We start from the raw sequence: 15,553 nt of genomic DNA, 5'->3' as shown, positions 1-15,553 counted from the left end.
GCCTGGTTTATATGTATGTTGGTTTACATGCAGGGTAACCACAGTTAACTGCTTTTCCCTAGCTTGTACATCAGCCAATTTTTGAAACATTCTCACTGCCTGCTGGATTATTTTGAAATCAGCACTCTCGCCGGAAAATTCCCAGTTCTCCCTTTGATTACCCATAAAACAGTGCCCCACAGGGACTAAATCTTGATCTGTGTTGTCTGTCAGAGTGTACTGAGTGATAAGAGTCTTGAGGAGCACATCTGGCGTCTCACTCATGTCTTCTATACTCACCATCTTTCCTCCTTATAGTTCCTCTTGGGTTAGCTGGTATACTCGTGGGGGTTTTGTGAAGTCTGACACAAGTAGCTGTACCTTCCACATCCGTACAGAATACCTTCCAGAATGATAGTCTCACTTGGTTAATCACACAGTTGTATTTGACAAGGGCCTCTTGATATTTTTCCAATTGTTCTTGCCTTCTTGAGATGTTGACAGTCTTCTTAATCGCTTCCCTTGCAGTTCCAGGTTACTGTTCCACCAAGATACACGGACAAGCCAAAACATTATGACCACCTGCTTAATAGCTTGTTGGGCCATCAGTGTAACACCGATTCTGCATATCATCGTTTTTACAGTTCGTTGGTAGATTTGAGGAGCTATATGACATCAGATGTCTATGCTCAAGTCATGCAATTCCCAAAAATAACTGGCTGCTGATTTGTGTACACGGTGATGGTGCTTGATTATGATCGAGATGGGAATCATCAGATTCACATGAGACAATTTTGGTGGCCAAGACATTAACGTGATTTTGCTATCGTGCTCCTCGAACCATTGTAGTGTGATTCTGGCTTTGTGACATGGACGATTATACTGCTGAAAGGTGACATTATCATCAGGAAAGACGTCGAGGACAGAGGTGTCTGCAGCTGACCTAGTGGAAGCCCAGCAGAATGTCTTATCATAGCGCAATACTGCTCCCACCAGCCTGCATCCTTGGTGCAGTGCACGTTTTGAGCAGCCATTCGCCTAGATGGTTGCTTTTGTGGAGATGACCATCAACCTGGTGTGGCTAAAACAAGTTTCATCTGAAGAGCAGACATGTTTCCAGTGATACACTACAATTGTAACTTACGATGTCATTGGGCCAACGTGTCAACAGCAGGTGTCATCTGCAGTGGCTCTGCATGATAATAATTTGCCGTTTGTCAGGGTCGCTTATGTCAGTGGATTTCTCCGTCTGCAGCCCATTTCTGTGCTAGGATAATCAAATCTGTCTCTGCTCAGTTTTCATACTTTCCTTACTACGTCATGTATCCACAATGCCACGAAGAGGCATCCAACCTTGCTGAGGGCAGTGGTCATAATGTGTTGGTTTATCAGTGTACATTCCTATTTGTGCACTTTACGGCGATTGCACTGTTTTATAAATATAAGGTCATATGGCAGACTTCACTGCATCTGACATTTCCTCAAAATCTACTGGATTCCTTATTGAAGTTCTAACTCCAGATAAATGGGGGTTGAGATATTTCCTATAAAAGACATAGTCTGTTTTCCTAGGATTACTAAAGGCCATAATCTGCTTAACGCCCATTTCAACCTCAAAATTAATATACATGTGGTCAGGTAAGGATGGCTCCAGTGCCATGTGCAATTGTTTGACATAGCTACCCATTAGGATGGGCCCAGAGGTATGTCAGTTACTTCTTCCCTTCTTATGTTCCTTAATGTAGGTTCCCTCTCCCTATTCATGATCTCCAAGTTGCTTTTGATTAAAAATGCAAGAAAGTACTCTCCTCTGCTGTTTGTATCGCTGCTTTCTCGCAACAGGTAGAGGGTGTTGGCACACAACCAACTAGCAGTTGTTTGCTTTTCTGTGGGCAACCATCTACCAGTCTCCTCATTTCCTGCGAAGGAGTAGTACTGTCCTCATAAGGAAGGTAAGCCAGGCCAATGCAACTTCCCTTATGCTTCCCTCCTCATGCTGTTTCATTCTGATGGTCACCAAGTCCTTGGAACGGAAGTCAGACATGGGCACGAATGAAATTCCATTCTTAACATAAGTGCATGTTCTGGAGTTCTTTAGATTCCTTGCATAAATCAGCTTACCTCCAGTTCCTGTGAGGCCTGGAATGCCCCCTTTATACAGATAGGGTTCCTGGATCAGGGCCAAGACCACCTCCTGTTTTCATAGACGACAACTCAGGTGTCAGCTGTCTGTTTACTATGTTGCAGGTTTACCTACAGCAGTTGCAGCCTCCACCTTGCTGCCACGGTCACTTCTGATGCCGTTGATTATCCTGATGACAGTCTGCAAGAATCTTAAGTACAACTTCAGGTCCTGCTTTCGTGTAGCTGTCAGGGATTTTTTGATGACTTCCACCAGGATTTGGCCAACCGATACAACCTTTCTGTTGATTAACCTCCAGTTCTCTATCAATACCTTGTGGTTCTGCTTGCATACTTTCTCAAACAGTCTTAAGAGGAGTAGCTCTTCATCAGTAGCTTCACCTCCTTTCGCGGAGGTATCTTGGGCAGCACCTCCTTAAGCCAATTCACTGTTTCCATCCCCTCACAGACAGAGGGCCAAAGCACCAGTGTCCAGATAGAGTCCTCTCTCAAAGAGAGCCATCTGAACAAGCTCCACCTGCTGCTGTGAAGTTATGTTGACCAGTGGATATCCCTGTGGGGTAACCTCCATCCTGCAAACTGAGACTGCAATACTATAGATCTGCTTCCACATTTCTTGCTTTAATTTTTATCTGCCTCCATTTATCCTTAGTAATGAGAGTATCGGACTACTCCATTGCTCTCTTGATCCTCGTCTTAGAGGTATACGGCATCGGATTGCCCCCTTTCACTCTCAGACAGCCCTTTTTTTAAATCTTAGGTTCAAGACTTTTGGTTCCCTTCTTTTACATTTTTCATAATCCTCCTTTTCTTTCTGTTCTTTGAGAAATTTCCTCCTCTGAGCCTCAGACAAGGATTTGATCTTGACCTGGTCCAACTTTTCATTAACAGTTTTCACTTGGAATAGTACATTACCCTATCCAATTGCGAAAACAACTTCCATCAGTTCCATTCCCCGTGTTTGAGGTCACATCAAATCCCTCAGTTTTGGTTTTGTTTTCCATGTTCTCCAGTTTGGTTCCATGAGAATTGGGTATCTATTCACTCGACACTATGGAACCCCACACAGTGCAATGCGAATTACTCAGGGAGGTCACCTGTTGTCTCTGAGGCACCTTTAATTACACATCTTCCCTTGTGCCACGCACCCCTCAGCATACACTGCATTGTACCTTCGGTTGGGTATCTGACGAATTGGGGAAGGAAATGGGAGTGGATAAGGAAAAGATGGGGCATTGTGGGACACTTTTCATCTGATTCATCCCCTGAAGCCTGTCCAGCAGAGGAGACCCTGCCAGTAGCTGTGCTACAGCTGGCATAGGCCTCAGCTTTATGTGAACATGCAAAACTTCTCCACCCGCGTGCTAAGTACTTCAGTGTTGTGGAGTGTGATAATAGTCTGAATATAATCTAGTGCGGAGCTCTGAGTGTGGTGACTCAAAAAGACTCGCAGACCAATCACAAGTGCAGGCAGTGAGGTGGTGCGAATTCAGCATCCTGTGGATGGTATGTGTAGCACTATGTGGTGGCATTTGGTGAGCCCTCTCTAGCAGCAGCACATGACAGACAATGTGAATGTTTCTTATGTGAAGATGAAAGCGGCAAGTGTCGTGCTGAGTACAGTCAATGAAGACACTGTTTGTACTGCTGTTTGCAGAGTACGGGTAACTCAGTCAGTGAGTAGTTGCATGCAAAAGGCAAATTTCTGGGTTCGAGCTCTGGTCCAGCACATAGTTTTAATCTGCCAGGAAATTTCATATCGGTGCTTACTCCACTGAAGAGTGGAATATTAATTCTAGAAATTAACCCCAGTGCCATGGCTAAACCACATCTTCACAGTATCCTTTCATCTAGAAGTGGTGGTCCCACAAGTTATGCAGGAGAACTTCTGTGAAGTTTCTGAGTTCAGAGAAGAGGTACTAGTCAAAGTAAAGCTGTGAGATGGATCAGGGATCGTGCTTGGGTAGCTCCGTCCATCACACAGTTGTAGGCATATTCCTCGGTGTGGGAACAAAATTTGTGCCTTTCTCCAAAACCAATATCTTGTTGGTAAAATAAGAGGTTTTAAACATGGTTTGGTACAAAATTACCCATCGGAAATGACACTGTAAGAAAGAAAAATTTAACAAAATGTATGACAATCAAATTCCTGAAGAACCTCAAGTGGGACATGCCTATAGACTCCTTTACATGTAAGCTATCTAAAATGTGTTTGCTCATGGATCTCTTACGGATTCTGTTTTCCAGTCGGTAAATGTTTGCAGAACACTCAAGGCATGGCAGCCAGTTCTTATTTTAGCATTTACTTGACCAATTTGTTCATTCCATTTCAGATAATCATGTAGCCATAGGCCCAGCATTTTGAATCCTGTTCTAGTTTCAGTTGTTTGCTTATTAACTGTTCCAAATGGTTGAGATGGATTTGTATTTTTTGTGGTGTGGAAGTTCTTGGATATGGTCTTGTTTCTGTTGGTGGTTAGTCTGTGGTTTATAGCTCAGTTGCCGAGTTGTTCAGTAGCCAAGTTCACTGCTTTCTGTACTGCTATAGTGTTATCGCCTTTGAGGATTAAAGTTATGTCATGAAGTGACCTGCTGTTACAACTCTTGCAAATCACTGTGTTATGCTGCACCTTAAGACCAACTTAAGGTTTACTAAAGTCTTTGGAGTCGAGAGGATATAATGTGTCTCCCCTTTCACTGAAATGCTTGATTTTATCAGGTGAAGCAATCAGAGGAAGTTCAAGGTTGAAATAGATTCAACAGACCTTGGTTATCTCAATTTCATTTGAGTAAACAATCTACATTAACGTGTAGTTTTCATAGCTTCAGAGAAACTCTAATATATATGTACTACTTCTTCAGAAGAGGCACAATGTCTTTTCCCTAGATTATATTCCTTGACTTCTTAAAGCAATCAAATTTTGTTACTGAAGTGTTTTCTGTGTAGACAGATAGTGTAACTGCTTCTGTTCTATCTCAAATTAAACTCTAAATTTTAACAGGGATATAAGGACTTAATGACACTCATTCTGAATACTAAACAGAAAATATCAGTGATCGAGAGTTAGTCATTTGCTTCAATCATCTACAGAATGCTTACTGTTTTAAACAGGGTATTGGAGACGTCTGTACTTATCATCTGTCTGTAGGTTGAGTTCCCATTTCATATCATGAGTTCAGTATCAGCTTAATTCTCCGACGCCAGTACAAATGGGCTTCCCTTAAGCCTCTCAGAAATCTCTCTTTTTGTTGCGTATGAATTCTCTCTCTTTTTTATATTTTTAAAATTTTTTTATATATATAAATTGATTGGAGTTCAATCTCTGATGGTTGTGTGAGCTAATATAGTGTGCTCTGTACTTCTCGCCTCTTGGACCTCTTGGATTAGTCTAACTTTTATGGTGCAAGTACGCTAAACTAATTACATCAGCATCAGCCATGGTAGTGTGTGACAATCCTTGTGCCACTGGTCTCAGAGAAATTTCCTACTTACAGGGTAGCCAGTTCTAAGATGTTGTTATGTGGAGTTAAAGTTCAGTTTCTCTTGACAGTCCAAGTGATTCCTGTTTTCTTATCAGCTCCAGCTTCATCTTACTTGTGAATTTTAATTTTTTTTTTTAAATGTCCTTGGCAATTTGAATGTTCAAACAAATGTTTTGCTTGCAGCCACTCGTTGTGTAATTCGTCTCATGATATTTTGACTGTGCACCTGCCAGTCATCTTCAGGTGAGCCATCGAAGACTGACAAAGTCCTGCTGTGGTCTGCACTGCGAGTATTCCGTACTTGTATCAATATCAAGTTGGCAGGCAGACCTCACTTCGAGGCAGCAGTGCCCGTACTGGTGGAGCTGCGGAACTCAGCTGTCCTCTGCATTACAACTCTCCATAGCCATTGGTGCACTCTGTTGTCTTCAAGTAGAACAAATTGTGGAGATGATGGAGTTACATACATTGTCCAACTGGTAGCTACTATCACAGCTCATCAGCTTTTCCACCAGGTGTATTTCCACAGAATCTTTAATGATGGAATCCCATAAAAGATGTTCGTGTGGTCAGAATCATAGTTCTGTCATAACCCATTGAATGTCTGTTGGTAATATAGTGTTTGGCAATAGCAGACTTGCTTGGTGGCAAAAGGCAAATGCAATGTTGATATTCAATGCAGCATTCTTTTAAGTGTGTGCAGTCTGTCCACATCGACAAGGTATTTTGTGAATTCCAGCCTTCCATGTTAATATGTCATCCTATATTGATCCCGAAAGGTCTGCAGTCTCAGATGGTGGACGGAAAATCACTTTCACCTTGCAACTTCCTGGCAGATTAAAACTGTGTGCCGGACCGAGACTCGAACTCGGGACCTTCTGCAAGGTTCGTAGGAGAGCTTCGGTTAATTTTGGAAGGTAGGAGACGAGGTACTGGCAGAAGTAAAGCTGTGAGGATGGGGCGTGAGTCATGCTTGGGTAGCTCAGTTGGTACAGCACTTGCCCGCAGAAGGCAAAGGTCCTGAGTTCGAGTCTCGGTCCGGCACACAGTTTTAATCTTCCAGGAAGTTTCATATCAGCGCACACTCCGCTGCAGAGTGAAAATCTCATTCTGCACTTTCAACTTGCGTTTACAGATAATTCTTGCTATTTTAAATAAAATGTTGTCCTTAAAAGCAAGAAAAGCTAAAGATTTTGCTGGCATGCTCTCCTCTCTATTCACTTCCTGGTTATTCCTTTTAACTGACAGTGCACCATTAATCTGCTGAGTGGAATATCCATTTTTTTTCAAACACTGTCTTTAGGTGGGCTATCTATTTAGGCAAACTGTCTATCCTAAGACTGTGTGAGCTCTGTGTACAGGAGTTGTAAGCACACTCACAGTTTGGGATTGGTGATGTCAATTTGACACTTGCAAATACAGATCAGTGTGAGTGGGCTTACTGTAAACTGAATGACCCAGAGAGCCTTAACCGAGACATCCAAGAAAGGCAGATCACCACCTCTCTCTGTTTCCTTAATGAAGCAAATGATGTTATGAGTGGAGTTGAGGTGGTGAAGGAACTCCATCAATTTATCTTATCCATGAGACCAACACATACCTCCAGAATACAGTTGGTTTAAGAGTAGCTAATTCAAGTGCTCTCCCCTTGAAATCCCCCCTAAAAATATTGGCCACCAATGGAGACAAAGAGCTGCTTACGGCAATGCCTTCAATCTGTTTAAAATATTCTTGGTTGAACATAAAATAGTTTGAGAATAGAGCATGCTGGAATAAGGCAGTGATGTCCACGTGAAGCTTTTTACCAATTAGTGCCAAAGCGTCTGTGAGTTAGCGTTTGTAAAAAGTCATACCACATCAAAGCTAAGCAAAGTGTCAGAACTGTTTAGATGGTGACCACCCAAGTCTGTTGATAAAGTCAGCCGAGTTACAGATATGACGTGAGCATGTGCCCACCAATGGTCTCAGCAAAGATGTGAAATGTTTGGCTAAATCATATGTAGGAACTCTAGTGTTGCTCAATATTGGGAATATTGAATTTTTTGAAGGCCATGAAGTCTTAGTGGCACACAACCGTGCGATATTAATCTCTTGATGATGTCTTGAGGTAAGGAGGATGAATTTAGATCTGCACAAGTTTTCTGTTGGCGAGGTAACAAAACATTTGCATTACCTCAACAAGCCTTCAGTACCAATACACCAGGGTCTTATCATAGATTTTGTAGTGCAGTCCTTTCTGCAGAGGTTAAGTTACTATGTAGTGTACACTGAGGCAGAGCTTTCAAAAGAACATGGAAAGTTTCCTTTCTTATTTATTTTGCAGTATATGAAGGAAGGCCTCATACAGTCTCTTCAACACCACTCACAAAAATTATTAACGGCTGTACTCTAGGTGTAGGTACAAAATTGAGTACCTCGCTTAATACAGAGAGCATCGTGACATCAAAAATTTTCTCCGTGAAATTGACACTGGAACGTCACGCAGTTACCTCTTGTGGCGACAGTTGCTGTGACAACAAACGACCCAATTGTGATGTCGAGTAAAAACTTGCATGTAAGGCCTTTTGTGATTTTTTTTTTTTTTTTTTTTTTTTTTTTTTTTTTTTTTTTTTTTTTTTCCCCTACCTATTTAACTTTTTGGTAATAAAATTATCATATGTTACTTCCCGATCTTGCCTCATGTGTTGCAGGATGGAACAAGTCTTTGTCAGTCTTCAATGCTTCACAGGAAGACGACAGGAAGGTGCCCAGTTGAGATATTGTGTGATGAAATAAATGAACTGGAAATTTGTTTGAACATTCAATTCACTGGGAAAATTTTAAAATTCACATCAGATGCCTTTATATGGAGAAGATGGCCTCGTGTGTTTGAAGTTTCGACAGAGTGGTAAGAGAGCAAAACTGTTAAGTTTTCTAACTTTTTAATTGGCACCGTGACATAGTAAAAAAATTTGCCAAAGTGATGCATTTTTAGTAAGACTGCTGCTGCATGAAAGATTACTGATAAGGCTAGTCATGCTATTGTGAAAGAGAGGACTTGCTATACAAGACAAAAAAACATTTCAGAAGAATTGTACAAATTATATCTACAGGTTGCATCACATCATTCTCCTATATCATGGCATTGGGTTGATGGAATGACTTCAGCCAAATTTGATCGGATCCATGAGGACGCAAGTTTTTGGCATATGTAAAAATTTGATCACGTGTTGCCACAGCATTCGTCACCACAAGAGTTTAATGAATGACATTCCGTTGTCAATTTCATGAAGAAAAATTTGGATGATGCAATTCTGTCTGTATAAACCGAGGGACTCAATTTTGCATCTATATCTAGAGCACTATCTTTAATAAAATTTGTGAGTCGTGTTGAAGAAGCTGTACAATGCCTACCTTTGTATGCTGCAGAAGAACTAAGGTGGGAAACTGACTGGGCTCCTTTGAAAGCTCCTCTTCAGTGTCATAACTTAACCTCTGCAGATGGAGCTGCATTGCAAAATCTATGAGAGGACCCTCATGTAGTGGTACTGGAAGCTGATAAAGGTAATGTAAGTGTTTTGTTACTTTGTAGTGCATATGATGATAAGATAAATGGTCTGCTAAGTGACTCTCCCTATAGGAGGATTGATTACGACCCTACAGGACTCGTGCAATGGAATAGTTCTGCATTACGGAATTTCTCCTCTTGACTTAGAGTTCATCACGAAGTTAAGACCAAACGGTTTGTGTACCACAAAGACCATATGGCCTTCCAAAAATTCATAACGCTTGCTCTGTTATGTCCAACAATAAGCAACATTGCTGCTTCTACGTATGATTTAGCTGAAAGACTTGCATCTTTGCTGAGGCCGTTGGTGTGCAATTGCTCAGGTCACATCTGTAACTCAGCTGACTTTATCAATAGGCTGGGGACTCTCCATTTAAACAGTACTGACAGTATGGTTAGCATTGATGTGGTAACACATGTAACAAAAGTCCCTCTCGCAGATTCTTTGGCACTAATTGGTAAAAAGTTTCAAGTGCATCACTGCTTTATTTTGGGATGCTCTATCTTCAACCAATTTTATGTTCAACCAGGAATATTTTGAACAGGCTGATGGCATTGCCATGGGTAGCCCTTTATCACTCTTGGTGGTCACTGCTTTTATGGAGGATTTCGAGGGGAGAGTGCTTGAATCAGTTGCTATTAAGCTAACTGTATTTTGGAGGTTTGTGGATGGTACTTTCATAGTGTGGCCTCATAGAAAAGATAAAATCATGTATAGACATGGACCTACACCAATAAACAGAATACACATAGCATCTACCGTGCAAGGTGATGCAGTGGTTAGCACACGGGACTTGCATCTGTGAGGATGACGGTTCAGACCCTTGTCTGACTGTACTGATTTAGGTTTTCCGTGATTTCCCTAAATCGCTTCAGGCATGTGCCTGGATGGTTTCTTAGAAAGGGCATGGCCGATTTCTTCCCCATCCTTCCCCAATCCGATGGGACCAATGACTTCGCTGTTTGGTCCTCTCTCCCAAATCAACCAACTAAGCCACCAACCACATAGCATGTAATTAATAAATGAAACTCTTTATTAGTTTAAACCTTGCCAAAATTATTTAATGACAAGAAGAATCTACAAATACTAAGAAATTACATAACATGATAACAAAGATAAAAAATAACATCCACCAGAGAAACATCTCATGCACTCTGACATCACGTTGTTAGCAGTACACAGAAACCTTCCCCCCCCCCCCCCCCCCCTCCCTATTGTTCCTTAAAGTGCGGAAGCTGTGGAAGGTCTTGATACTCAGATATAATCCAGCAGACAGCTACTGTGTGTGTCAGGTGTCTAGGGAGTAATGACAGTGTTGTTTGCAGCGGTGATGCACCAATTATTTGTTGTTGCTGCCTTGAACAAGATGCTAGGTCAGGTCGTTCGCTGTGGCTTGATGCATAAGATGTCTGAGGCCGGCACAGTTAAACCCTTGTTGGATGATGCAGTCACACAAAATCTCTTTTCAAATGCCATTGTATAAAATGTCCGCGATGTGCATATCTGAACCCAGCACCAGAAAAGTGGCAGTATATGGCAGTTGTAGGGTTGGCTTGGCTCAGTTTGTTCATAACATTACATGTGAGCAATAATGTAAGTCTTAATTCACACAAACACCTTATGCCCACCATGGCAGGAAGGTATATATTTGTGCACCCCCTCTGCGGGCCTGGGGGTTAGAATAGGCCCGACGTATTCCTGCCTGTCGTAAGAGGCGACTAAAAGGAGTCTCTCACATTTCAGCCTTTATGTGGTGGTCCCTGTAGGGTTTGACCTCCTTTTTTCAAAATTTTCCTGAAGAGCAAGCCAATTGGAGAAGGGTGCCTTACATGGTGCATTGTGTCCATCACGCAACCTATCGCAACCTCCATCGATGTGGATCTGCACTTCTGCTCATTCTCCAACTGTTGGACGAGGTCACCCTCCTGGGTGCATATTTTTCCATCAACTGTGCAGTATCGTTTTCTACGCTGACGATGATAATGGAATTGTTTGCATTGTTGCACCTGATATCCAGCGCGGTAGCCAGTCTGTTGTGGTGGGGCTGCCATGTACTCTGTTGGTTGTAGCCCCCTGACCACACAGGGATCCCTCTGCTGATGCCTGCACCATTAACTCCCCATGTATGCCAAGGAGTAGATGCCCATCTTCCTGGGGCATCAGGACTCCCGGCAATGGCCATCGTGCCAGGTAGCCTTTACTGCGGTTGGGTGATGCCTGTGGGGAGGGCCCCTGGTCGGAGTGGGTGGCATCAGGGCGGATGGCGTGCGTTGAAGTGTACCAGCAGTCTCTAAGCGTTCCAAGTATCAGTACAGTGCAAGGAAGTATGATCCTAAATCGTTCCCCTCCCTGACCACAAAACGGGAGGAATGCCAGTCTGAGGATGGCAGCGAACCTTATTCACCTCGTTACCTCATATGTATGAGAGCTTATGGAGTCTCCTCTGTCTCGATAAAGCCTCAGTTTTTGTAGAGCATTTCAAGGACAAGTTTGTGGAAGTGGAGGGCTTGTCCGAAATGTGGTCAGGGTCTGTTTTGAAAAAAATGGCATCCTCTGCCCAGTCACGGGCATTACTCACTTGTGACAAGCTGGGGGATGTTTCCGTTACCATCATGCCTCATTAGAGCTTAAATATGATCTCGAGTATTATATTCCACGGGGACCTTTTTTTGCAGTCTGATGACGAGCTGCGTGCCAGCTTAGAGTGGCGAGGAGTTCATTTCGTCAGGCGCGTCCATCAGGGTCTGAGGGATAATCAGGTTGCCACCGGTGCCTTCATCTTGGCCTTCGAGGGTGGAGGGTGACACATTATCCGAGAAGGTCAGGGTGATGATCTACTGCTGTGATGTCAAGCCGTATATCCCCCCCCCCCCCCCCCCCCCCCCAAAGTGGTGCTTCATGTGCTGGAAGTTTGGGCATAAGACTTCCCGCTGTACTTCCAGCGTTACATTTCGAGATTGTGGATGTCCATCCCATCCCATTACTCCTTGTGCCCCGCTTCCCATCTGTGTCAACTGCGGAGAGCATCCTCCCCCTTGCTTACAAGACTGCTGGATTTTACAGCTTACAAGACTGCAGGATTTTACAGCGAGAAAGGAAAATCATGGAATACGAGACCCTGGACTGGCTGACCTACACTGAGGCCTAGAAGAAATTTGAGCGCCTGATCCTGTGGCTATGACCTCCTCTTATGCCGCCACCATGAGAACAGTAGTAGCCTCGTCAGTTCCGCGAGTTCCAGTTGGCTCTCAGAATTGGAAGACTACACCTGCCCCATTGACGGTGGGTGGCACTTCCCTCTGTTGCTCCTGAATCACCACCTCGAGAGCACTATCCCACCAACCATCGGGGACACCAGTCCCCACTTCTCAGCTGGACAGGCATACGTCTTCTTCAGCTCTTCTCGCTAGGAAGAGGTCCCTGTCCCTCGCTTCCCAGGTTCCTGCTAGTGGGAAAGATGACACCCGGCAGTGGCCAAAGTGCCCAAAAGCAGCTGGTCGTAGGGCTTCACGATCGTCCACAGTCCAGGAGACTGAATCAGAGATGCCCTCCCGGCCAGAGAAACTCGAGGATCAGTCCAGAAAGAAGACCCTCAAGACGAGGGAATTGCGGTGGCACCCTCTTCACGGCTGCCTACGATATCTGTGTCTGGGGATGAGGTGAAGATTCTGGCACCCGCAGAGAATCTAGATCTCGCCAGACCCTCAGACACATTGGATATAGCCTGTTCAGGAAATAAGTTGGCGACAGCAGGTGACCCTGAGGCATAATCTGCCTCCTTGCACGCTTCATGCCTTCCCAGCCTCGTTCTTCAGTGGAATTGCAGCTGTTTTTTCCACCACCTGGCTACGGCAACACTTAAGCTTTACATCTGCTTTCTGCATTGCCCTTCAGGAAACCTATTTGCAGAAACGCAGACCCTGCACACCGCGGCCATAGCAGATATTACAAGAACGGTAGTGACTATAATAGAGTGTCAGGTGGAGTTTGTTTCTATGTCCTAAACTAAGTATGTTGTGAACCTGTGCCCTTTCAAACCCCTCTTGTAACTGTGGCTGTCAGGATAAGGACGACGCAGGAAATAACTGTCTGCAAATTCCTCCAGATGGTTCTGTACCCCTGAACGTATTGGCTACACTGATTGATCAGCTCCCTAAACCTTTTCTATTTTTGGGAGATTTTAACGAGCACGGTGAATTGCTGAATGAAAGAAAATTTTCATATGAGATTGAGGGTGTGTCGAGTCTGCAGGTATTGTATGATCAGTACTCGTGGGTTTGTGAAAAATGTCAAAAATTATTTTATTCTCTATTATCGCCAACTTCACCGTGCCGTGGTTACTCCCTTATCACCAGAAAAACTGCAGAAAGAAATTGATGTAATTAAGACAATGGCCATGAACCCTCACTAGTGGAAAACATCCTTAAAGAAAAAACTAAAGAAAGAGTCACCACTTTAGGTACTGGTCAAACTAATAATAAAGATAAAAAGTACATCTCAGTACCATTTTTAGGTAACATATCGTATAGGATTCAGCGTCTGTTAACTAAAAAATACGGCTGCAAGGTTGCTTTCTCCACACACAATAGTTTACAAAAAAATTTAATTCATAATCTAAAAGCTTCAAACGAACCTTTACGTGGCTCAGGGGTATATAAAATTTGCTGTAATATCTACATCTACATTTATACTCCGCAAGCCACCCAACGGTGTGTGGCGGAGGGCACTTTACGTGCCACGGTAATACATGTCCAGCATTTTATATTGGACAGACAGGCAGAGCTTTCAACGTAAGATACAAAGAACATATTTTAGGCAAAAAAGGCACTAATGTGCACAATTCAACATTTGCAGAACATCTTCTCATAACAGGGCATAACCCTAAAGAATTGAACGAAATGACAATTCTGCGTAGAGAAAAGAAAGGGAGAAAACTTGATGTCTTGGAAGAACTTGAAATTTTCAGGCACACACCGAATAAAGATGGCATGTTGAATGAACAAGTGCAGTTGAAAAATAGAAATTTATTTAATGCTTTTAAACCAGTGCTCTCAGTTTTATGATACTTATGATCCAGGTTCTCTCCTCCTTTTCAGAAACATTATTTTACCTCTGTTAAGTTACGCTCATTACTAACACTCCAGATGACCTCTGTGCCCTAGTTATGCAAGCTTTCTTTTCAAATTTTGTGTCATATAATGAACTGATGTTCTTCATTACGTATGTAATTCCAGTCGTATTGAACTCTGATTCTACCTGTGCTACGTAAAACGTAGCGAACTTTGTACTATTTTCTCCCGTTTGAATCTAATTTATAAATGTTACTCAATAATTTGTAAAATTAATTTTTGTTAAAAGCTATATTGGCTATACGTATGATTTATTTTAGAAAATGTGTGATATACAGAACTGTTTTGCTCATGTTACTAGAGGCCCGCTTGTGGCGCGCCCTACATTACGTTTACTTGGCAGCGTGACTAGTTGCCACACAGTCTCCTCACACCACACCGGTGTTACTTAGTTATGTTTTAATGTTTGACTTTTGAAGAACATTATGTCTTACATTTTAATATATGACTTGAGCAACACAGCTCTTAAATCACTGTACATCAGTGACGGTTTGTTCATGTAAGTACTATTTGTTTTACACTCGCTTACATTAATGTAACTTTTATTAGATAAGATATTTAATCTGACATATTCATTTAGGTAATTACCTTATCTTTTGATGAAGTCACCCTTAGAGGTGACGAAACCTGGTCAAGGTATATAGAAAACCTATGCAACCGGTTGGCAGATTTTTACGTATTTAAAAAAAACAAAAAACCTACCGAATAGAACTGAGGAGAAGAGGAATTTGTGGCACAATTTGACTAGAAGAAGAGATCGGTTAGTAGGACATGTTCTGAGGCATCAAGGTATCACCAATTTAGTATTGGAGGGCAGCATGGAGTGTAAAAATCGTAGAGGGGGACGAAGAGATGAATACACTAAGCAGAATCGCAAGGACGTAGGTTGCAGTAATTACTTGGAGATGAAGAAGCTTGCGCAGGATAGAGTAGCTTGGAGAGCAGCATCAAACCAGTCTCTGGACTGAAGACCACAACAAAACAATAGTGAAGGTGTTGCCTGTGCAAAAGTTTGTGCACGAACTGACCTCTCGATTGTTGTTGTTGTTGTTGTTGTTGTGGTTTTCAGTCCTGAGACTGGCTTGATGTCCCATAAATGTTCGGTAGGATTCATGTCGGGCGATCTGGGTGGCCGAATCATTTGCTCGAACTGTCCAGAATGTTCTTGAAACTTATCGCGAACAGTTGTGGCTCAGTGACATGACGCATTACCATCCGTAAAATTCCATTATTGTTTGGGAGCATGAAGTCTGCGAGTGGCTGCAAGTGGTT

At 42.8% G+C, this 15,553-nt stretch overlaps 1 protein-coding gene across 6 annotated transcripts in view; it reads left to right on the top strand.

Annotated features, from left to right (window-relative positions):
- Positions 1-15,553, top strand: part of LOC124545923 (putative FERM domain-containing protein FRMD8P1) — a 349,046-nt gene that overhangs the window by 36,225 nt on the left and 297,268 nt on the right. For 2 of the 6 annotated variants that reach the window (XM_047124901.1, XM_047124908.1), the window contains exons 2-3: positions 8,295-8,491; positions 8,697-9,147. The exons of 2 other annotated variants lie outside the window; for them this stretch is intronic. The gene's annotated coding sequence lies outside the window, so the exon portion shown is untranslated. Of the gene's footprint in view, positions 1-7,922; positions 8,159-8,294; positions 8,492-8,696; positions 9,148-15,553 lie in introns of those variants that run through there. 2 more of the 6 variants (XM_047124893.1, XM_047124915.1) reach the window with 2 other exon arrangements.

The sequence above is a fragment of the Schistocerca americana genome, chromosome 1 (genome assembly GCF_021461395.2).
Source record: "Schistocerca americana isolate TAMUIC-IGC-003095 chromosome 1, iqSchAmer2.1, whole genome shotgun sequence".
NCBI lineage: Eukaryota > Metazoa > Arthropoda > Insecta > Orthoptera > Acrididae > Schistocerca > Schistocerca americana.
The sequence above is the reverse complement of the archived record's forward strand: the minus strand, read 5'-3'. Positions and strand labels throughout refer to the sequence as shown.